Source organism: Sus scrofa, chromosome 4 (assembly GCF_000003025.6).
Source record: "Sus scrofa isolate TJ Tabasco breed Duroc chromosome 4, Sscrofa11.1, whole genome shotgun sequence".
Classification (NCBI taxonomy): Eukaryota; Metazoa; Chordata; class Mammalia; order Artiodactyla; family Suidae; genus Sus; species Sus scrofa.
Genome location: NC_010446.5, coordinates 117,183,703 through 117,208,889, shown reverse-complemented (window position 1 = coordinate 117,208,889; position 25,187 = coordinate 117,183,703). Strand labels below are relative to the sequence as shown.

General features: G+C 39.5%; 1 long non-coding RNA gene across 4 annotated transcripts in view; it reads left to right on the top strand.

The window, feature by feature from the left end:
• The window catches only part of LOC106508363, a 169,992-nt gene that overhangs the window by 60,095 nt on the left and 84,710 nt on the right, over positions 1 to 25,187 (top strand). For all 4 annotated transcript variants that reach the window (XR_002343569.1, XR_002343566.1, XR_002343568.1 and 1 more), the window contains 2 exons: positions 1,289 to 1,534; positions 7,829 to 7,916. This is a non-coding gene — a long non-coding RNA (uncharacterized LOC106508363). The remainder of the gene's footprint in view (positions 1 to 1,288; positions 1,535 to 7,828; positions 7,917 to 25,187) is intronic.

The window sequence follows — 25,187 nt, the reverse complement described above, 5'->3', positions numbered from 1 at the left end:
CCTAGAGGGGGCAGAAAATTGGTGATAGGATTCTTAGACCAGATTTCCAGCTTCTTGGTGCTCTTGATGTTCAGCCTGGTTATCAAACTTTTCTTCATTTCTTCACTCAGAATTCCTTCTTGTTCCAGTAGGATTGCTTCAGTTTATGACAATGAGTAGGCATACACTAAGCCACTTTCAGAAATGAGTCAGAACTAAGACATAACCTAAAGAAATGAAATAAGGTGCTTTTCATTTAAAGTGTCTCTTTTTCTTTTTGCTTTTTAGGGCTGCACCTGGCAGCATATGGAAGTTCCCGGGCTAGGGGTCAAATCAGAGCTATAGCTGCCGGCCTATGCCACAGCCACAGCAATGCCAGATCTGAGCTGCATCTTCGGCCTATACCACAGCTCACGGTAATGCCAGATCCTTAAGCCATGGATCGAGGCAAGGGATCGAACCCGAAACCTCATGTTTCCTTGTCAGATTTGTTTCTGCTGTGCCATGACAGGAATTCCTAAAGTGTCTTTTTCATGCATCTTTGTATTTCTCCTACATTTTCATTGAGTCTGATGTTTATTTTGTTTATATGTTTAGCTTACACAGTATAGGCAGAATGTCCCTAATTTTTTTCAGTTAGATGTTAGATAAACTCACCATACATAATTTTCAACTTCACATTTTATTTTTCTTTCTCAGCCGGGCCCATAGCATATGGAAGTTTCTAGTCTGGAGTTCAAATCCAGGCCTCTCCTATGACCTATACCACAGCTGCAGCAAGGCTGAATCCTTTAACCACTGTGCCAGGCCTGGGATTAAACCTGGGATGCCTCAGAGACACCACCATAAACTTAACCCACTGCACCACAGTGGGAGCTCCACAACCTCATATTTTTTTTTTTTTAAAGTTTTAATTAGGGGAGTTCCCATCGTGGCACAGCAGAAATGAATCTGACTAGGAACCATGAGGTTGTGGGTTCGATCCCTGGCCTCCCTCAGTGGGTTAAGGATCCAGTGTTGTCATGAGCTGTGGTGAAGGTCGAAGACACGGCTTGGATTCTAAGTTCTGTGGCTGTGGCGTAGGCCAGCAGCTATACCTCCGATTCAGCCCCTAGTCTGGGAACCTCCACATGCCACTAGCGCGGCCCTAAAAAGCAAAAAAAAAAAAAAAAAAAAAAAAAAAAAGTTTTAATTACACAAAGAACTCATTCACATGGCTTTAGGGACTCAAAGTTAATAGGAAACAGCAGTAAAAATGTCCCTCTCATAAAATGTTGTGATCATCATCTTCCTTTTTTTGTTCTCCAAGGTGCCTCCTAAGGGTGGTTTTTTCAGTGAAGCTGTGGTATACGCACTGCAAGAATGTGATGCTCATGATACTGGAATGACCAAAAGATATGAGTATGACTGTCTCTTGGGAGACGCCATCGAGGGCAGTGCCATGAAACATGAGAATCTCTGGGGCACCACAGCATTGTAACTCAGGAGCTATGGCTTTGCCAACACTACACAGTCCTGTCTGATGTCCTGTAGGCGGCTGGGAGTACATACATAGGTATGTATTGTAGGCACCTTCCGTCACTATCCTGTTTTTGGAGAGTCAACCATTCTTTTTTGTATTTTTAGGGGATTAAATAATTTTGTAATGTAGTGTGACTCTGAGCATGGCAGATGGCAGAAAAATACAATATGTTTTTAAAGAAATACAATTTTATTGTGTTTTGAAATCCCTTTAGATGTTTTCTGATACAACTCCCAGTGACTTAGTTGCAAAGTCAGCTGTCCCAGATGTGATATCTCAGTCCCTGTTAATCTTTTTATAAATTCTTTTGCTATTTTGTAATCTTGTGATTCATGTCTATCCTTAAGTGTCCTTTTGCCTTTATGTCCATTTGTCTTTATGCCACTTTTTCATGTTTCCGCCTCAATTAAAGAGAAACCGTCATTCACAGAGCAGCGGCTTAAGCTCTGCCTCTTTGCTGATTCTCATCATAGAAATTACCCAAGTCTCACCAGACCTGCACCTTGAAGAGGGAAGATACCATGAGTGAGGGTTTAGTCCTAACTAGAAAGGTTAAGGTTAAAAAAGAAGGTCAAGAAACTTAGTTGACCCACAAACTAAATCTTGCTTATTAACCAGAGTGCCGTGGTGTATGCATTATAATAATGTGAATTTATCCTCTATTATTTTGAATCAAGAATACCACGTTGGAGTTCCTGTCCTGGCACAGCAGAAAAGAATCTTACTAGCATCCATGAGGATGCAAGTTCGACCCCTGGCCTTGCTCAGTGGGTTAAGGATCCAGCGTTGCCGTGAGCTGTGGTGTAGGTCGCAGACGCGACTCAGATCTGGCATTGCTGTGGCTGTGGTGCAGGCCGGGGGCAACAGCTCCAATTAGACGCCTCGTCTGGGAACCTCCATATGCCCCAATAAGACAAAAAGACAAAAAAAAAAAAAAAAAAAAAAGGATACAGCATCATATACCAGAGAGACTGTGTTGTACTAACATATCGCATATCATGCATAGAGTTACAGCAGGGGTGCCTAAGACCTCAGCGAGGGTCGCAGAGGGTCGCAGACGGAAAGAACAGTGGATTAGAAATAAGGAAGACTCCAAGTCTCGTCTCAGTTCTGCCGATATTACCTACGTGTGTTTGAGGCCAATTGTTTAAATTCTCTGGGCCCTGGCAAGAAAAGGGGAAAAGAAGTAGAAGGCACACCCAATTCCTTTTTAGAGTATGATCCAGAATTTGCACGCGTGACTTCTGCTCTTGTGCCTTTGGCCAGAGCTTAGGCAATTGTTCACATGTATCTGGAAAGGAGGCTGGAGCGACATGTGGTCTGTAGCTGGACCTTGTAGGATTTTATTACTAAAGGAATTGGACTTTTGAAGGACAACTCCCAGTCTTAGTCATTGTCCCCTCTTATCCTCCCGTAAAGGCTCTCGGCACCTTCCTTCCTCTGCCCTCGAGCAGTTTTCTGCATACGCCAGAATTGAGTCAGATGGTCACCTCTAGATGTAAGGAAGCCAAGGAAACAGGAAACAGGATTTACATGATTGGCTTTGACCAATGTTTCCCTAAATTTCTTGGTTTGCTGCTCCCTTGGGGGTCTTGGCAGATTTTTTTCATGGTGCCAAAAGAAACACAGAAAAGTTCCATTTACGACTTGGTAGCCAGTTGAATAAAGTGTGCCCATAAAGTGAAAGAAAAGTAGTATCTTTTTCATTTTTAAATAATCACATTTTATTAATGGGTGTTATTACTTTTGGGGGGCTCCACAACTTCTCAAACATTGGAATCAGATTCGAGCATGCCGTTTCTTGTGCTACATGCTTTTCCTGCCATAGTTTCTTTGTTTTCTAGTCACAGCAACCACTGCAAACCCAACTTTGCAATAATATGGCACAGTCTAAAGCAATGTAGTGATCTAGTATGAAAACTGTACCTAAACTAGTAATCTGTTTGCTGTCCAACAGATGTTGAGTCCCGCTGTGTTTCCCTTGAAAATTAAACTATGTCGTGCCCCCAGTGAATTTGCTTTGGCACCCTTGAAAACTGAGCATGCAGTTTGAGAATCCTTGATTTAAACTAATCATGATCCTTTCTTGGAGGCTGGAGATACTGCTCCCTGTAAAGAATTAGGCTTCTTTTAGAGAGGAAGAAGAGGGAATGGAAATTATTTAGGAAACTAATAATTTCTGCCTCGGTGTGCTTCAACCAGACTATGTGCTCTTGTAGGTCAGCGACCACAGCTGTTTTTACGTACTGTTTTAGGAATAGCACAGTTCTTGGTACTTAGAGGGAGCGCAGTACGTATTTATTAAATGAATAATTATATGATCAACAGTATGGCTAATTCTCTTAGCCGTAGAATGCCAGCTTATAGGAAATTGGTGGCCTATACAGTGAGCCTCTATGTAAATTCAAGGGCCTGGTTTATGCCTTCCTCATTTCCCATAGGTCAGAGCCCAGCAAGTAGTTGGCCTATTGTAGGTGATGGAAAAGGGTTGGTTGGATAAAGGAGTGCATGTCTTAGTGAGAGCTAGTTCTGTCTCCAAACCCTTTACAAAGGAGTTTTATTACACTGATGATGAAAATGCTTATTAGTGAGCTCTCATATAAATGCCCATCCTGATTGCCCATAAAGAAAAATAACCACTCCATCTTATCACGGTGGATCTAAGGCTCTCTTTGGTTACCACAGTCACCACTAGAAAAACTGACAAAAAGAGAAAAGCAGAACTTTTGTGAGATATGAGAAGGACTTTTTCTGCAACAGTTTACATTGTCGGCAGCTAAACTATTTCACAATCCAGGATCATTACGTAAAGATTGGAAAGTGACTTTTTAAACAAGAGCCGTCTCACTTTATAAGTATGATGGCTATTTGAGCAAAAGTTGTCTTTCTCCTTTGTCTGGTGTCCTCCGCTCAGATTTATTTTTCGGTATTTCCGTGTTTTTATAATGGAGAAAGCCATTCAAGCTTTTTGCCCTTGGTGTTCCTCATAGTAAAGTGTCTACCTGTGTGACACTCTCGAAGAATGTGCACGTGCTGGCATGTTAGAGTTCGATCTAGGTTTAAAGATTGCCCACATTTGGAGTTCCCTTCGTGGTTCAGCGGTTAATGAACCCGACTAGAAGCCGTGAAGACACGGATTCGATCCCTGGCCTCTCTCAGTGGGTTAAGGATCCGGCGTTGCCGTGAGCTGTGATGTAGGTCCCAGATGCAGCTCGGATCTGGCGTTGCTGTGGCTGTGGTGTAGGCCGATTCCACCCCTAGACTGGGAACTTCCGTATGCCCTGGATGCAGCCCTAAAAAGACAAAAAATAAATAAAACTTGCCTACATTTATTTGATTTTTCTAGTAGTATATTTAGAAAGCAATTTATGTGTCTATCACTAAATTAGAAATATTTTGAAGCCCAGGGTCTATGTTTTTTCAATTTGGACCTGGTACAGAGTAGGTACTCAGTGTATATTTGTTGAATTAGTAAACTACTTCTTGTTGAGATTTTTCCCCAAAGCATTAAGCAGTATTTTGCTCATAATAAATACTCTGTGTGTGTATGTTTATTTTGTGAGAGCCAAAATCATCTTTAATTCCTTCAGTATTTCTATAAACTAAGAGAAATCAGAATTTCTCTGTTTTGTAAATGGAAAAATATAATTGTCTTTAATGTTGGATACCAAAGCTTGACTTTTTACTACAAAAGAAATTAGGATTTCCCATTGTGGTTCAGTGGGTTAAGAAGCTGATACTGTTTCCATGAGGAACACAGGTTCAATCCTTGGCCTTGCTTGGTGGGTTAAGGATCCAGTGTTGCTGTGGCATAGGTCACAGAAGGGACTCGGATCCCATGTTGCCTAGGCTGTGGTGTAGACCAGCAGCTACAGCTCTAATTCAACCCCTAAGCCTAAGGACTTCCATATGCCACAGGTACAGCCATTAAAAAAAAGAAAAAGAAAAAGAAAAGAAAGAAAGAAACTAAATATATTTTAAAAGTTCCTTTTTCTTGAAGAATATTTATTCTTTTGTTTGTTTGTTAAGATTTTTCTATCAATGTAATAAAAACCCTCACTGAGCATTTACTAGATGCAGGTCAACTCCAGGTGCCAGACTCATGTTGCAGTCAGTTTTACATTCCTAAATTTTATTTTATTTTGTTTATTTATTTATTTATTTTAGCTTTTTAGGGCCACAACTGCAACATATGGAAGTTCCCCGGCTAGGATCAAATCGGAGCTGCACCACAGCCACAGCAATGCAGGATCTGAGTCGCAACTGTGATCTTATACCACAGCTCATGGAAATGCTGGATCCTTAACCCACTGAGCGAGGCCAGGGATCGAACCCACGTTCTCATGGATCCTAGTCGAGTTCAATACCCACTGAGCCATGAAGGGAACGCCCCTAAATTTTATTTTTTAACTGCATTTTTATTTATTTACTTTTCTGGGCACAAAAGTAATACATATGCCCATTGCCAACAATTAAATCATTATAAAAATACCTAACAAAAATACCAGAGATAATTTCTGTTGATAGTTCACAGTATAGTCATACAATTTTTTTCCTGTGGCTTTATATACGGGTAATAATATTGTTACAATTTGGAAGTGCAGTCTTTTAATTGGAATTGGATCATACTGCCCACCACTATTTTGTAACTTTTTTTCACCTAACAGTATATCTAAACTTTTAAGTGTAAAAGAACTTTCAACTAGTAAATATAAATTGTCCTTATTTTGTTTAATTGTTAGATCTCGCTTTCAGATGTTCAGGGTATCCTTAACTCTTACTTTGAATTACCACACTTGTAATTTGAATTATTTATGAAATTGTAGGTTTTATTCCTGTCCCCCTAAGGAAATTGTTCATTCCATGCCTAAAACACACTGTCTAAAACACACACACATCACAGCAGTAACTGCTATGAATGAATGAATAAGTGAGTGAATGAATGAATGAGTGAGTGAGTGAATGATGGGCTTTCATCCCAAGACTTTCTTTACAAAGTCTATAAAGTTTGCCACACTTCACATTGCCTCCCCCTGGCGATTCTTTTATATGTGCTGAGAATTTTCATATTCTTCTTATCTAGGCTTAAATTATTTTTCATCTTATTTAGTATGTTTTAGGTCAATGTGAAGACAAAAATAAGATTTTAGATATTCAGAAGTATGGGAATCCTAATTACAAAATGATTAGAAAATAATCAGCATTTCAAACCTTTTAAGTTACTGGAGCTTCCTAATTTTCACAATTAAAAAGATAATAATAAAAACTCATCAAACAGGTTTTTTTTTTTTTTTTCACTTTTCTGGCATATATCTTAGCCCATGCTCATTCTACCCATTCAAGGAAAAAAGTTTCCTAAACTAAAATAACTATCTAAATTAAATGAAAAAATGACAGAGACTGATAGTTATCCCCTGTCCTATGGTTTTAGGAGCTCAGATTTGTGACCAATTGCACTGGACACTCTATTTCTAGCTTGCAACCAGGCATGGCCATTAGCATGCTAGTGGAAGTGTCTTCTGGCAGTTTTCATGAATATTTTTCATGAGATAGCAAGGTGTATACCCCTTTATTTTTGCCCTCTTCCCTGTTTGCTTTTCTGTTTGTGATGCTGCCATATTGGACTGTGAGGTTGAAGCCTTCTAGGACAGAACAAGATGAATGGAATGGATCCTGGGTTACTGGAGGCATCGGTCATCATGCCAGTCACTAACCACTTCCTGAGCATTTCCATGAGGCAAAAATAAATTTCTATCTTTATTAAGCTATTGTTTCTGTCATTTGCTCCCAAACCTAATCTTAGCTAATACAGATATTGAATCTGGAATTTCTAAGAAAGTGCCTGTAAGCTTGTTATTTGCCACAAATAACTAGCCCTTATCAATAGCATTTCACCAAAGCAACCCCATGTGGCACTGCTCCTTATTTATAGTTCAAAAAAATAAGGACCAGAGAAGTTTAAATTCAGGTTCTAGGTCCAGTTGTCTTCATAAGAGGCTGCGTTTACATGCTAACTGACAAGTAATAAGATAGAACGCAGAGTCCGTAATAGCCCGTTTTCGTATACAGTTTTGTGTTTGTTTCAGATATTAATCTCATCCAGTTCCTCAAAACCACTGTTAAAGTAAGTACATAAATGACAAAATTGAGCCCCAGAAAGTGTCATCTGGACAAGATCACAAAACTAGAGAGTGAACTAGTTTCCTGGCCCTGGCTTTCTTTATGATTTTTATCGTATTGTTGATCCATCATTTTAAGCCTCATCATAAAGCATATTATTTTTCCTTTTATTGGCCAAGTTTGATAAATAATTTTTTCGTCTTGTAGACCACAGGATGTCCTTTTCACATCCACAACTGCGCAACTGAGAGAAGAGCATGAGCAGCTGAGAAGATTTTATTGTGTGTTAAATAAGGTACTGTTTCTCCCTCTGGGAAGAAGGCAATATTGGAAGAAATAGTAGATAAAGACTATATCTAACTTAAAACACTCTGTCGGGTCAAGAAAACAGAAGTACTGGTTGTTACCTATACTCTTGACCTAGCTAATGGATAATGATGGATGTATCATGTCCAGTCTTCTAAAAAGTCATCATTGACCAAAACACTATAAGCCTAATTGAAAACTCTACGTGCATAAAAGACCCAAATGCGATTTTGAGTGTCCTAGCTAGTTGAAGCTGATTTTTTTTAGTGTGCAATTTGCATTGAAGTTCATGCCCCAGTGCACCCAAATTTCAGTATTATTCAGTTTCCTGAGGAACCCCTATACGGTCAACCTTAGTGAACAATATTTTTCCTCTACTTCCTATATTACTGTTTAGGTAACTGCTCTCTATTGCTTTTCCTGCAGCCATAGACCATCAGAAGGATAATCTATATTTTCAAATAATCTGACCTTGAGCTCTTCTCCAATGCACTTTAAAAAGAAATCATTTTAGGGGGTCTCTCATAGTTTCTCCTTTAATTTGTCTGCTTTTCTTACGGTATGGTTTGCTCCTTTTTGCTTGTGTGGAACAGGGACTGAATGTTGATGACCGCAATTCTGGATTCCTTCCAGGCATTTATTCTGGAACAAGTTCTCGGTCTGTTGGCACTAAAACCTATCTATTATTCCCTTTCCTACCCTTTCCTATCCACAATATGCTATACACCCACTCTTTTCCTGCCATGTAGTGGGAAGGATGGATTTACAGGATTTTAAGAATCCCTGCAAATTTAAATACTCATAGAAGATTTCTGGGTAGACATGAAATAAGGCCCAGGAAACTTATTAAGGATAATAAAATGAGTTGCTGTACTATTTACTTTTTTATTTTTTTGCTTTTTCTAGGGCTGCTCCCAAGGCATATGGAGGTTCCCAGGTTAAGGATCTAATTGGAGCTGTAGCCACTGGCCAGAGCCACAGCAACGGGGGATCCGAGCCGCGTCTGTGACCTACACCACAGCTCGTGGCAACGCTGGATCCTTAACCCACTGAGCAAGGCCAGGGATCGAACCCTCAACCTCATGGTTCCTAGTTGGATCCATTAACCACTGAGCCATGACAGGAACTCCTGCACTATTTTTTTTTTAAAGGAAATATTCTGAAACCACTTCCTTGCAGCTCCATCATTAGAGCTGCCTCTAACTAAAATTTTCCTTAATAGTCAATTTTTATACAACTTCCTTTTCCTCTTGTACAGCATGAAGTATTTTATTTAAAGGGCTTTTCCTGGTGCAAATTATATTTGCATTTTGAGGAATTGGGAGTCCCCTGCTCTTTCTCTATGTCCCATTATTCATTTGAAGTCCGGATTCTTAGCGTTTTCACTTTCGTATTTCCATGCTCTGATAACCTGAGTGTGATGAAGCTTTGAAATGAAAGTCAGAAGTCCTGAATGTTACCAGACAACCTTTGATCAATCAATGACCTCTACCTTTCTTACTAGAAAAATGTATGTAAGATAATTAGTAATCACATGATCTGTATGTTTGTTTGGGCTTGTGTCTAACTAAAATCAGAGAAGTTGTAATTAAGTAATAGTGATTACTGCATAAAAGAATTCCAAAGGAAAGGATTCTTATCATTCAGTTGGCCTGGATTAAAAAAAAGTTTTTCAAAATTAAAAAAGATTTTTTCAAAATTAACGCATGTGGGAGTTCCCCTTGTGGCACAGCAGAAACGAATCCGACTGGGAACCATGATGTTGTGGTTCGATCCCTGGCCTCACTCAGTGGGTTAAGGATCTGGCATTGCCATGAGCTGTGGTGTAGGTTGCAGATGCGGCTTGGATCTGGCATTGCTGTGGCTGTAGCTCCGATTTGACCCCTAGCCTGGGAACTTCCATATGCCATGGGTGTGGCCCTAAAAAAGTAAAAACAAAACAACAAAAAAACCAAAATTATCACATGAGTAGTTTAAAAACAAAACAAAAACTAGCAACCTTTCTACTGAGTGTTATAAATATTTTTTCTCTCCAAAATTTTACCTTGACAATTATAATGATTTGTCAGCAGTTCTAAGAAAGTAAAATAGAATCATAATTAAATATATATTTTTTAGTTGTTGGGTTTTTTTTTTTTGCTTTTTTTTTTTTAGGGCCACACCTGAGGCACATGGAGATTCCCAGCCAGGGGTCTAATTGGAACTAAGCTGCCAGCCTACACCACAGCCACAGCCACACCAGATTCAAGCCATGTCTGCTACCTACACCACAGCTCATGGCAACACCGGATCCTTAACCCACTGATTGAGGCCAGGGATCAAACCTGAAACCTCATGGTTCCTATTCAAATTCGTTTCTACTGCACCACGACGGGAACTCCAGAATCCTAATTATATTTAATTTGTTAAAAACAAAAAATAAAGGGTCCTCTTTTATGATCCCTTGATTCTTTCCCACTCTTGCAGACCCGACTTCTTTAGGCATAAAAACTCCTGCAATTATTTCATAGTCCAACAGTTTCTACCTTCTCTGAATTGTTAAATATCATATATTTTATGACACTCATCCTAATCCCTCCTTATGTAGAATGTTGTAATTGTTCCCTAGAATTTTTTTTTTTTTTTTGTCTTTTTGCCATTTCTTGGGCCGCTCCCGCGGCATATGGAGGTTCCCAGGCTAGGGGTCTAATTGGAGCTGTAGCTGCCAGCCTATGCCAGAGCCACAGCAACCCTAGAATTTTTAAAATGCCTTCCATCTTTTTTTTTTTTTTTTTTTTTTTTTTGGCTTTTTTGCTTTTTAGGGCTACACCTGCCGCATACGGAGGTTCCCAGGCTAGGAGAGCTGTAGCCGCCAACCTATGCCAGAGTCATGGCAATGCTGGATTCTTAACCCACTGAGCGGGGCCAAGGATTGAACCCATAACCTCATGGTTCCTAGTCGGATTCGTTTCCGCTGAGCCACAATGGGAACTCCCGAATGCCTTCCATCTCCCAAAGTGAATTTTATTTGCTAGAAAGGAAGAATTCTACAGTCTTGTTTACTCTTAAAGTTTTATCTATTAGCACAAAATAAATCTTAATAGATAATGGTTTACAAAAGCATGTACAGTTATATATGCAAATAAATACGTGCGTAGTGAACATCCAGGCATCGACTGCTCAGGCTGAGAAAAAGAGTGTCGCCAGTGCGCTGGATTTCCAGCGGTGCTCTTTTAAATGCTTCCAGGTGTTTTAGGTCTGCTTCTTCGTTCACTCAACCATTCGCTCATCAGTAGGTATGTGAGCTGTTCCTAAATTTTAGCTGTTACTAACAATGATGTAATGACCACGCTCTATTTTAGTTTTACATTCTCATGTAACCGTGTCTATAAGATGGATTCCTAGAAGTAGTGTTACTAAGTAATTGGATATAGGCTTTTAAGATTTTAATAAGGAAAATTACATTACACTCCAAAAGTTTGTACAAATGTATACTTCCATCCAGAACAGAAAGCTCATTTCCCCATACCTCACACCTGTCCAACAGTTGTTGGTATCACTCTTTTACATTCTTCTAATGCGATCAGAAAAAAATACCATATTTATTTTAACATATGTTTTAGCTGGTTCAGCATTCTTTCATACGTATATTTTGTATTTGTACTTCTTTGGTGAATTGCCAGCCCATACCTAAAACACATTATTCTATTGATTTGTGTACGTTTCTTTGCTAATGTGTAGGAATTTTTATAAAATAGGTATACAAGTCATTTGTCTGTAAGGGGTCAGAAGGATTTTCTCTTGGGTCTGACACTAAAGGTTTTTTATGCATCATTGAATGCATGAAGGCATAGTTTCAAGAATGAATATTTAATAAACCATTTTTTCACACTTCCATTTTCTCACAGTACTTTAACATCTCACAGCAAAAGTTATTTAAAGGACATAGGTTACTGAATCTGAAATTGTATTTGTCATTTTGGGTTTCCATTCCTCGACATGCACCTGCATTTTAAGTCGTTTGAACTTAATTCTTTTCATTCTCATAGCCAAAGGGTGTTAAATTGTTAAGTGTTAAGAACCTTATAGTCCAAACTACTATGTGTAAAATAAATAAGCTGCAAAGATATATTGTACAACACAGGGAGTACAGCCAGTGTCTTATAACTATAAATGGTTTTGTTTGTTGGTTGGTTTGCCTTTTTAGAGCCACACCCCCGGCATATGGAGGTTCCCAGGCTGGGGTCCAATCTGAGCTGTAGCCGCTGGCCTACGCCACAGCCACAGCATTGCAGGATCTGAGCCACATCTGTGACCTACACCACAGCTCACGGCAATGCCACTTCCTTAACCTACTGAGCAAGGCCAGGGATTGAACCTGCATCCTCACGGATGCTAGTTGGGTTCATTAACTGCTTAGTCATGATGGCAACTCCTATAACTATAAATGGAGTATAACCGTTAAATAGTGTGACTCACCATATTGTATACCTGAAACTTATATAATATTGTACGTCAATATGCCTCGAAAAAAAGAACCTTATCGTCGTTGGAGACCATTTTAGAGTATCTAGTTTTCCAAAGACTATACCAAATAAATATATTATTTTACTATATCAAGTAAATCACTATATTGAAGCTACACATTCGTCAGTAAAAGTGAAATTACATTTGTTTAGAGTTGAGTCAAGACTTCAAATCACCTTAAAGGTTTTTATATGTACCTCTAATCATCTCTTGGTATTTTATGTTTCTTGGGAATTTTTTTTTTGTTAAGAAAGAAACTTTGGGTGTTCCCATTGTGGCTCAGCAGAAATGAATCTAACTAGTATCCATGAGGATGCAGGTTTGATCCCTGGCCTCACTCAGTGGATTAAGCATCTGGCATTGCTGAGAACTGTGGTGTAGGTCGAAGACACGGCTTGGAGCTGGTAGTGTGTGGTTGTGGTGTAGGCCAGCAACTACAGCTCTGATTCAGTTCGACCCCTAGCCTGTGAACCTCCATATGCCATGAGTGCAGCCCTGAAAAAAAAGAAAAAGAAAAAGAAACTTTGGATGTGAAGGAAAGGTGATCAATATCCTAGAAAAGCTGATAATATTTTAAAATTACTTGAACACTTTATATATTGCTAATATAAATGAATAATAGCTCCTGAATGGATTGTATATATCTTTCAGAAGCAAGAAATGTATCTTATTGATAGCCTGTAGATAGAACAGATACTTTGTCATTGGAGTTCTTAAAATATTACATTTCTAATATGACAAATTGTATTTTGGTCTACCATCTGTAGAAAAAAGAAAGAACATTTCGAGAAATAAGAAAATCTGATCTATAATTTAAGATTACAATATGCTTGAAGATCATTTTTTTAAATGTCAAATATATTCAGTGTGTTTTACATGTGTAATATGTTAGAAAAGAAATATATTCTCTATTTTTTAATCCTCTGCTAATTATATTCTGTTTGTTGTTTTAGTTCATATGCATAAAATAACTAAACCTTGGCAAGAGCTTTTAGCTAGGCTCAGCTTTTAGTAAGCCAAAGAATTTTGAAAGAAGATGGGCATTCTTTAGCTTCCAAAATGTTGACTCTGGATTCAGCAGCTACCAAGTAATAATAGACTACCCACTGACTTAAAGGTCAGAATCACAGAATGATTAGAACATCATGATTATGTGAAGAAAAAAACATTGCATCATTTAGTGCCAAGTTTGAATCAGATTGTGTTCTGTGACCTACTTTCCTTAGATTTGTTTGGTCTCTATGGATAGAACCTGTACCCGTATTCTCTGGAAATTAATAGTTATTATTTCAAATGTTAAAGTTTTAAAGAAGTCACGTTAAATCTTACCTTCTTGACAATACTAAATGTGGTTTATTTGCCAACAGCTGTGTGGTAGAGAGAACATTACAGTGTAAAAAACTAAGACAAACAATATTATTAGAAGCCCTGATGTAGGCAAGCATTGTAAACTTCACTTCAATATACAGGTTATATTGGTCATATCATTTTATTATTATTAATATTTACATATATATTAATAACAGCTGTATTATATAATTCAAATGCATAAAATTCATCCTTTTAACACGTACAATTCAGTGATTTTTTAGTGTATTCATAGAGTTGTACCATCATCACTAGTATTTAATTTCCAAACATTTTCAGAACCACAAAAAGAAACTGTACCATTAGCAGTCATGCCCCAAAGATGATTCTTTGGGATAAGCCTCTGACTAGACTGACCAAGAAAAAAGAGAGAGAAGACACAAATTCATATTTTAAAGGGATAGTAAGAGAATATCATTATCATCATCATCATTAACAACTTTGTCAATAAATTTGAAAATTTAGATGGAATGGACAAATTCCTGGGGAAACGTAATTTTCTAAAAGTAATGAAAGAGACAAAATAGAAAAATCCGAATAATCTTATAACTATTACAGAAAATGAATCCATATTCAAAATCCTTTCCACAAAGTAAAGTCCAGGTTCAGATAACTTCACCAATAAATTCTATCAAAAACTTAAGGAAGAGATGAATCAGTTCTAATACAACTTGTCCCAAAGGATGGAAAGTGAGTGACCCGCTTCATGATACCAGCATAACCCTCTCAGCAAGATTCAAGGATATTATGAGGAAGAAAGGGAAATTATGAGAGAAAACATGACTATCTCAATAGATTCAGAAAAAACATCTGATGAAATTTAACATTCTTTTTTTATTACTCAGTGAATTTATTTTATTTATAGTTGTACAATGATCATCACAATCCAATTTTATAGGATTTCTATCCCACAGCCCCAGTGCCTCCGCCATCCTCCAAACTGTCTCCTTTGGAAACCATAAGTTTTTCAAAGCCTGTGAGTCAGTATCTGTTCTGCAGAGAAGTTCATTGTGTCCTTTTTTCAGATTCCACGTGTTGGTGAAAGCATTTGATATTGGTGTCTCATTGTCTGACTGACTTCACTCAGCATGATAATTTCTAGGTCCATCCATGTTGCTAAAAATGAAGGTATTTCATTCCTTTTAATGGCTGAGTAATATTCCATTGTTTTTTATATGTACCACATCTTCTTGATCTACTCTTTAACATTCTTTTTTTTTTTTTTTTTTTTTTTTTTTTTTTTTTTTTTTTTGTCTTTTGTCTTTTTGTTGTTGTTGTTGTTGTTGCTATTTCTTGGGCCGCTCCCTCGGCATATGGAGGTTCCCAGGCTAGGGGTTGAATCGGAGCTGTAGCCACCGGCCTACGCCAGAGCCACAGCAACGCGGGATCCGAGCCGCGTCTGCAACCTACACCACAGCTCACGGCAACGCCGGATCGTTAACCCACTGAGCAAGGGCGGGGACCGAACCCGCAACCTCATGGTTCCTAGTCGGATTCGTTAACCACTGCGCCACGACGGGAACTCCTAACATTCTTTTTGATTAAAAAAATTTTAGTTAACTAGGAATAGAAAATAACTTTGTTAATCTGATAAGGGTCTTGACAAAGAAACAATTAGCCATTATACTTAATGGAGATAGACTAAAAACTTTGTCTCTGAGACCTGGGATAAGGCAAGGATGATCACCTACATTCTTTATATTTAACCTTACTCTGGAGGCCTGAGCAAGTGCAGTAAGGCAAAAAGAATATGCATTTTTTTATATATTATAATCATAATATATTAAAATATAATTATATATGCACACAGAGACTGGATAGGAATTAATAAAATTGCCATTATTTGTGAATAATGATTTTGTTGAGTAAAATCCCATCTACAGGCAAATTATGGGAAATAACAAGATCAGGTCAAAGAAGATCAGTATCAAGCAGCCAACTACCAATCTAAAATCTCTACTTGGAATCTCGGGGACCTCTGAGACCTCGCCAAGGCCAAAGCTCTTGATTTTTTCTCACCTCCCTCCCGGTGCTCTCATTTCTTATAGTGGCAACATCATTTACCTAGTACCCAAGCCAGAATTAAAGTGTGGGACTGCTCCCAGCCTACGGACTGCCTTTGTAGAAATCAGAAAAAGGCACTCCTTGCAAGGACATGCGACCCATGCCAGGGGACAGGACTTTGTGAACCAAGTGTCTGCTGGATGTCAGCGTTCATATGCCCATGTCAGCTCAGCACACTCAGGCGTGAACATTCTGCACAGCTGTGTACGGCAGCCTTGCCTTGATCTCCCCCCTGTTTTCTCTTTCCTCTTAATTCACTTAATTCACAAATACTGCCCAGTCTGTTTCCAAAGTATATCTTGAAACCACTCTCCTCATTTCCCTCCCTCCACCTCAGCCCAGCCACCATCATCCATCTCCCGCCCCAACCACTGTACCGCATCCTCCTGTCTGCTCGGTCACTCTCTCTTTACTCTTGCCCCCTCCAGGCTGTTCTCCACACAGCAGGTAAAGGGATCATCTTAAAACACAAATCCAGTGACATCAATCTCCAGCTTAAATTCTTCAGTGGCTTCGGATTTCACTAAGAAAAAAAAAAAAAAAATCCAAACTCTTTACTATGAACCCCAAGGGCCTGCATGATCTGACCCCATCTATGTTTGTAGCCTCATCTTGGGCCACTCACCTCCTTGCCTTCTCTGCTCTAGCCACTCTCATCTTGCTTCACTTTAATTCATCTGCCAAAGATCTTTCCTGCCTCAGGCTTTGGCACATGCCAGTCCCTCTTTTGGACTAGCAGGAATAACTAGGATTTATTTTGCTCTTGCTCCATGCTAGGCCCTGTTCTAAATACCCTCTGAAGACGCACACGTTTAGCCTCCACAACCGTGGTGTGAAATACCTACTATCCTGCTTCACCTTTTACGGATGAGGAAACAAAGACACGGATGAGGAAACAAAGACACGGAGAGGTTAAATTGCCCCAAGTCCCACCGTTGGCAATTGAGGACACCAGGATGGGCTTCCCCACACTCTGTGCAGCAGCCTCTTCTCACCCTCTAGTCTCAGCCCCATCCTTTGAGTAGCCTTATCTGCCCACTGTATCTGAGGTAGGGCTCATCTCAGCGGCTCATCTGTGTGTTTCCTAGTACCTACTATGATTTACTGTAACTTACTGTTATTATTTTTATCTTTTTCCTCCCTGTCTCTCTCACTAGAATGTAAGCTCTGTAAGGACAGGAACTTACTATCTAAGCATCAACAGGCTGAATGCTTTTCAATACAAAAGGATGAAAGAGAATAAATACCCTTTTAACATTTAGCACATTGCTGTGCATACAATAACCACTCAATAAAATGTTACCAAATTAATAAGAATAATCTATCTTTCCTGTTCAGGTGATAACCTGCAGAAAAAAGGTCTTTGACCACTTAGAACTAAATGAAAAAAAAAAAAAAAAAAGGCATTCCTGTTGTGGCCCAGCGGAAATGAATCTGACTAGTATGTATGAGGACGCAGGTTCGATCCCTGGCCTCAGTCCAGCAATCTGGTGTTGCCATGAGCTGTGGGGTAGGTTGCAGACGCAGCTTGGTTCCCACATTGCTGTGGCTGTGGTGTAGGCCGGCAGCTGTAGCCTACTGATTTGACCCATAGCCTGCGAAATTCCATATCATATGCCCCAGGTGGGGTCTTAAAAAGCAAATATAGATAGATAGATAGATAGATAGATAGATAGATAGATAGATATGCGCACACACATATATAACTAAATGAAAAAAAACTATGGAAATTACTCCTCCATCGACTTAGATTTTATTAGAAAAATTCTGCCTATGTTTGACTTACTATAAAGATCCTATAACTAGACAGATAGGAAGGAAAGTGTCTAACTATGAATTAAAGATAAATTAGTAAAGTTCTCTTTTCAAAAGAACTCACTTTGAGATCTCTTCTGATTCTGGACTACATTTCAATGGCATTAGTAGCAATCATTATTTCAATTAGTTAGGAAATAAATATCCAGTATTTTCTTCTTAGTTGAATGACTTAATATGATGTTTCTCATCAAAAGTGGCAGAAATTAATTGGCTAATTGACGCAAAGGGGGTTTATTGAGAGGATGTCAGGCTCACATGATGAACAAAAGACTGGAGCATGGGAAGCGTGGAAAGAGACAGGAATCAAAAGGTCACTAGAGTCAAAAAGCCAGAAACAGCCCCACATCCATTCACCACTGATCAGAGTGCCACCGCAATACTGCCCTTGTCCCCCCACCCTGGCATTGCTCCTGAAATACAAAATCCCAAGAGAAAGCATCTGATTAACCTAGCTTATGTGCTAGGCTGCCCAAGTCTCAATTCCGACATTGAAACTACACACAGTTAACTTCCCAGAAAGGAACCTGGAGATAAGTATACTGGGAAGCCAAAAAAAAAAAAAAAGAATATCTTTTATACTTATATTGGGAAAAGCAACAATATATGTTTTCACATTTTCTTATTTTGGGATTTTAGAATTTTGTTAAAGGCATAAATGTGACCCAAACATAGAGATCAGAACATTTAGAAGGGACTTTATGCTTCCTCTCACCAAACACTATAGTCATCGAACAAGAAAAAAAAAAAAAAAACCCAGCATATTCTCTTTGAAGAGCAAAATATATGATGAACATTTGTGAATGAGCCATGTGTAACTTGGGCTTGTCAGAATCAAAAGCCATGAAGGCATCCACGATGTTGGCAGAGCAGAGAAGTCGAAGGAGTGACCTGATCATATTTCAAGTACTTACTGGCCTCTTCATATGACTTTCCATGTCCGTGAGTTTAATTTTGGACATACTGAATTTGAACTCTAACTGAACATGTCCGAAACCAAACTCATCTCTTCCACTGCTCTGTTCCTCCTGTTTCCTTAGTCTTCATCCGTGTTTCACCATCCAATCTAGCCACCCGCTCCTGAAACCCAGGACTTTTATGACTGTCCCACGCCTCACCCAACTCAGGCGATCAGGTTTCCAAACTCTGTCCATCCTTCCTCCAAATCAATTTTTATTTTTTATTATTTTTTATTTTTATTTTTTTGTCTTTTTGCCTTTTCTAGGGCCGCTCCTGCGGCATATGGAGGTTCCTAGGCTAGGGGTCTAACCGGAGCTGTTACTGCCGGCCTATGCCAGAGCCACAGCAGTGTGGGATCCGAGCTACGTCTGCGACCTACACCACAGCTCATGGCAATGCCGGATCCTTAACCCACTGAGCGAGGCCAAGATTCAAACCCGCAACCTCATGGTTCCTGGTCGGATTCATTAACCATTGCACCATGCCGGGAACTCCCAAATCGCTTTTTAAATCCATGCCTTTCCCTTCCCCCTTGCCAGTGTCTCCGTTCAAATTCATGACTTCTGTATTTCTTACTGCCTCACTTATTGTCCAGTTTTGATTAATTTTAGTAGGTCCCACAGGCTATCAAGTTTAGGCCATTGGCTACTATTTCAGCCATATATCACTGTTGCTTCACCCCATCTTACCTGAACTAGGTAAATTCTGTATATATCCTGCTTTTTCATGTACCTCAGATTTTAATAGGGTGATTTTTTTTTCTTTCTTTTTAGGGCCACACCCATGGCATACGGAGGTTCCCAAGCTAGAGGTCCAATTGGAGCTACAACCTCTGGCCTACACCACAGCTACAGCAACATCAGATCCAGGCTGCATCTGCGACCTACACCACAGCTCACGGCAACACTGAATTCTTAGGCCACTGAACAAGGCCAGGGATCGAACCCATAACCTCATGGTTCGTATTCTGATTCGTTTCCACTGCGCCACGACAGGAACTCCTAGGCTGATTTTTAATTAGTTAGTCTTTCTACATATTTCTATCACTCTTGTTCTCTTAGGTTGCTTGCTGTGCTTCTGTTCCAGCCTTCCAGATGTTGTTTTATTGATTTTTTTTTCCTGAAGACCCTCCCTCCCAGCCATCACCATCCCCAAGTAAATGCAGGCATTTCCTCTGAACTCCCATAACACTTGTACATACTTCCCTAGATTGTTTACTCACATTACTTGTTCATAAGTCTGCTTTTCTTTGGGGACCGGGATTAGGGACTGTGGCTCATTCGCAGTTGTGTTTTCTCACTGTACTCATCGAGTTCCTGGAACACCATGGGCAACAAAACAAGTTTCTTTAGTAAGTGAGTGAAGCATGCTTCACGGAATGAAGATGGGACCTTAGGCAACTCTAGACACCAAGTCGAAAGGGTGCTTGTGCCGACCCTGTTATGCCTGTGACCCCAGCTGCACCGAACTTCAGGACAGCAGCCCTCATCACACCTCAAGTTCTGGGCCCTCTTCTCTCTTGCTCTCCCCAGTTTTTGTTACCTTATTGCATTTTTCTAGAATACAAACTGCCTTTCGCTCCCACGTCTTGCCTAGGAGTTGCCTCGAAGGCTTAACACCGGTTTTGGTTGATTCAGCTGTGAGTCTCAGTGTTTCTCCTTACAGAGAGTTTATTCCCTCTGGCCCACGCTGTTCCATTGCGTCAGCCTTTGACCCATAGACCATTCCTCAGTGTTGGCTCTCATGGTCCAAATTGCTTTGGGGGTCAGGACTAAAAATAGGGATGTTTTAGGCAATGCCAAAATGCGTATCAGCCTAATTTCAAGGTAGAAAAAAAAAAAAAAAAAAAAGTAGAGTCATGGGAGAGAGTCCAGAGTGCAGCCCTGCCAGTTTTATCTGGAAACATCTCTTTGTTTTAAACCCACTTTTCACAGTCTTGTGCATAGGTATCACACGTGGTCACACAGCACGTATTCTTCGGTTCATTTACTCCTCTGAGCACTTATTGAGCTTCCTCACTGTGCTAGGCACTAGGATGAAAAGATTTGAGAACAAAGACATTTTTCGTGCTCTTCAGATTGCCATAATCTGGGATAGAGAGAGTGCCATGAGTGATAATTATAAAATAATAAAATAAATGTGTTAATAGAAATACGAACAAGTCCAATAGTAACGGGGGTGTGTGTGTGCTGCGACCTTAAAGATGGTAAGCAGTGCCTGTCAAAACCCCAAAATGTTAAATATTTCCTGCAAGATTTTCCATAACCTCCTCACTCTATCTTTTCCAATTTTGTTTCTTTGTGCAATGATAAACTCTAAACTCCAGCCATCTGTGAGACTGCCACAGAAAATATTCATCAGGAATTTTAGACAGTTTTTATTGGGGGGGCATTTTTTTTTATAGTTAAGTACACACTAAATGCTTCAATGACAGCAACTTGTGCTTTCTATAAAGACTTATAATTTGGAGTTCCTGTCGTGGTGCAGTGGTTAGCGAATCTGACTAGGAACCATGAGGTTGCAGGTTCGATCCCTGGCCTTGCTCAGTGGGTTAAGGATCCGGCATTGGCTGTGAGCTGTGGTGTAGGTTGCAGATGCAGCTCGGATCCCACGTTGCTGTGGCTCTGGCGTAGGCTGGCGGCTACAGCTCCATCCAACCCCTAGCCTGGGAACCTCCATATGTCGCGGGAGTGGCCCAAGAAATGGCAAAAAAGACCAAAAAAAAAAAAAAAAAAAAAAAAAAAGACTTATAATTCAAGGTAAGATTTGTTTTAGGGAGGAAATTTGATAGAATACCTTTGCGTTAAATACAGTCAACCTTCAGCTGTATGCAAAGCAATGAAACTAGAACACACCCTCACACCATGCACAAAAATAAACTCCAAATGGCTGAAAGACTTAAATATACGACAGGACACCATCAAACTCCTAGAAGAAAACATAGGCAAAACACTCTCTGACATCAACATCATGAATATTTTCTCAGGTCAGTCTCCCAAAGCAATAGAAATTAGAGCAAAAATAAACCCATGGGACCTCATCAAACTGAAAAGCGTTTGCACAGCAAAGGAAACCAAAAAGAAAACAAAAAGACAACTTACAGAATGGGAGAAAATAGTTTCAAATGATGCAACTGACAAGGGCTTAATCTCTAGAATATACAAGCAACTTATACAACTCAACAGCAAAAAAGCCAATCAATCAATGGAAAAATGGGCAAAAGACCTGAATAGACATTTCTCCAAGGAAGATATACAGATGGCCAACAAACACATGAAAAATGCTCAACATTGCTGATTATAAGAGAAATGCAAATCAAAACTACCATGAGATACCACCTCACACCAGTCAGAATGGCCATCATTAATAAATCCACAAATAACAAGTGCTGGAGGGGCTGTGGAGAAAAGGGAACCCTCCTGCACTGCTGGTGGGAATGTAAACTGGTACAGCCACTATGGAGAACAGTTTGGAGATACCTTAGAAATCTATACATAGAACTTCCATATGACCCTGCAATCCCACTCTTGGGCATCTATCCGGACAAAGCTCTACTTAAAAGAGACACATGCACCCGCATGTTCATTGCAGCACTATTCACAATAGCCAGGACATGGAAACAATCCAAATGTCCATCGACAGATGATTGGATTCGGAAGAGGTGGTATATATACACAATGGAATACTACTCAGCCATAAAAAAGGATGACATAATGCCATTTGCAGCAACATGGATGGAACTAGAGAATCTCATCCTGAGTGAAATCAGCCAGAAAGACAAAGACAAATACCATCTGATATCACTTATAACTGGAATCTAATATCCAGCACAAATGAACATCTCCTCAGAAAAGAAAATCATGGACTTGGAGAAGAGACTTGTGGTTGCCTGATGGGAGGGGGAGGGAGTGGGAGGGATCGGGAGCTTGGGCTTATCAGACACAACCTAGAATAGATTTATAAGGAGATCCTGCTGAATAGCATTGAGAACTATGTCTAGATACTCATGTCGCAACAGAAGAAAGGGTGGGGGAAAAAACTGTAACTGCAATGTATACATCTAAGGATGACCTGACCCCCTTGCTGTACAGTGGGAAAATAAAAAAAAAAAAAATACAGTCAACCTTCTACCAGCAGTCTGTATAATCCCAAATGGTAAATAATCTAAATTTAGTTCCACAAATAATTTAAAAGTCATTTAGAGTTAGATTTAGAATGCAGGTTTTGCTTTTCTGCTCTACCATCTCCCCTAAGAGGTACTCGCTATAGGTTTTCCCTTTTTTAGGCTGTCACCATCTAAAATTTCAAATTAACATGCATCTCCTAAACACATGACGATGTTGGTAAGTTTCTTGGATGATGAGGAAGGAAACTCTCTAAGGACTAAAATTTTCTTACATGCACCCCACATGTATAACCAGATATGTTCTATATAAATGGCTGTTTTCAGTGTTCGTGTGTGTGTGTGTGTGTGTGTGTGTGTGTGTGTTAGTCAAGATGTGAACCACTTGCAGAAAAATAATCTAACCCTAGCAAAGAAGTCTACTCTACATGCAGTAGCAGTGTTCACAAGTATATCTTAGAACCAACCTTTGGGTGGGGTTATATCACTGCCAACGGTTCCGTTGTTGTGGTTTATTCTAACACTTGCTATCACTTTGAACAGTGAAGATTGTTTGATCCAACCTAAGAAAACCGTGTTTCATGAGAACCAAGACAACACATACTCTGGCTGTCTGGGCCGGCAGGCAGCGTGCGTCAGACCACAGAGAGCCTGCCCAGCCACCTCTTTCCGGTTCCTGTTTTTGTCAAAAGGCAATGTTGGGAATTTTAAACATAGTTGTAAAAGCCCTTCGATGTGATGCTTTATAATCAAAAGTCAATGTAAAGAAAAGCACACTTGATTTTGTAACTAAATACGAAAGTGTATACAGAATTATTTCTTTTAAAAAAGAAATTTAAATATGTCTGATGAAACGGCACAGTTCCTCTGTCTCCCTTTTGTGTTTCCAACCTCTCTGGAAATGCTGCCTCCCAGCCTTAGATTGCAAGCATGCTCTAGTTTCTCCTTGGTAACTGACTGCATGGCTACCTCTGTGTTCTCATTTTAATCTCTTGCTTCACCAATGCAATCTGACCCCGCTCTCAAAAACCTGCTTCATCAAAACTTGTCAATGTCCCAACCCCATTTACTGCTTTCAGGTCATCATTCTGTCCACCTTTTTTTGAAGTCTTCAACACCAACTAGCTAAGTACTCTTCTCTTGACTGTTAACCCTTAGGTATCCTTCAGTCCTTTTTTCCCCTTTCTATCTGACTCTCAAATTATATTTGTGCTTCGAGCATTTCTCAGGGTCCTGCCTTTGGCCCTCTTCTTTCTTCTGTCTGTACTCTCCCTTAATAATCTTATTTTCTTCTACAGCTTTTTTGTTATTAACCCTAAAAAGAACTTAAAGCAGAAGCATTGACTCTGCATTATAACAATACAAAGAACATGGTGAATTAATCAGTAAAAGATCAGTTGTCTTCCCCTCTCCTATACATTTTTTCTATGTATATATGTGTGTATTCATATACATTCTTTGTATTTACATGTATGTATATAACATAGATATATGTATTTACACATATATTTTATTATGAAAGTTGGATCACATTAAATATTGTTCTACATCTACTATTTTTTCTTTTAACAAGCCATGAGTATCTTTCCTAACTGACACATGTGGGGCTATCTAATTCTTTAAAACACTGCATAGTATTTCACAGTATGGAAGTGCCATACTTCTCAATTCCTTATGGACATATCCACATGGTTTATTCCACCAAGTAAATCAAACGCAACAAAAAAGACAAGTATAATTTTCACTGTAAACTGTTAAGTATCTCTAAACTGTATTCCATACCTTGGTTAACAGTGTCATGTTGTGTAACTTGAATGCTAGGGCTAATGTTTCCCTGAAGTCACAGACATAAATTTCACTGTCTACGGAAATATTCCCACGGGTAGGACGCAGATGCTTCAGGGACGCAGATGCTTCAGGCTCTGCGTATCCCAAACTGGGTCTTCACTTGGTGGCAGAACACTCAACCTGGTGATTCAATCAGAAACACTTGGGAGTTGATTGTTTCACATACCATGTCCCTGAATTTATTCAATTTTATCACCTAAATATCCTTTTCTTTCACTCTATTCTTTCTCTGTTATCACTGTCTTAGTAGGACTTCACAATCTTTCATCTGACCTGTTGCAGATACCTCTTTACCAATAAATACCATGGTCTTCTCGCCGCCTCCATCCCCCTTTCCCTGTTCCTTCGCCGAGCTTTCATCAACATGCTTCTCATCTGCCTTTCACTGATGAGTGGACCTACCAGCTGCTTTGCAGCTTGAAAACCTTCACTGACTCCCGTCTACACACAGAATGACGTTCAAGCTCTTACTTTGCAATGCAGAGATATGTTACCCCCAGCCAGCTCTCCAAACTCACTTGCCATTAGTTCCCGGTTCCGTGTTGTAATTTATGCTGTTGCAATACCAAAATACGT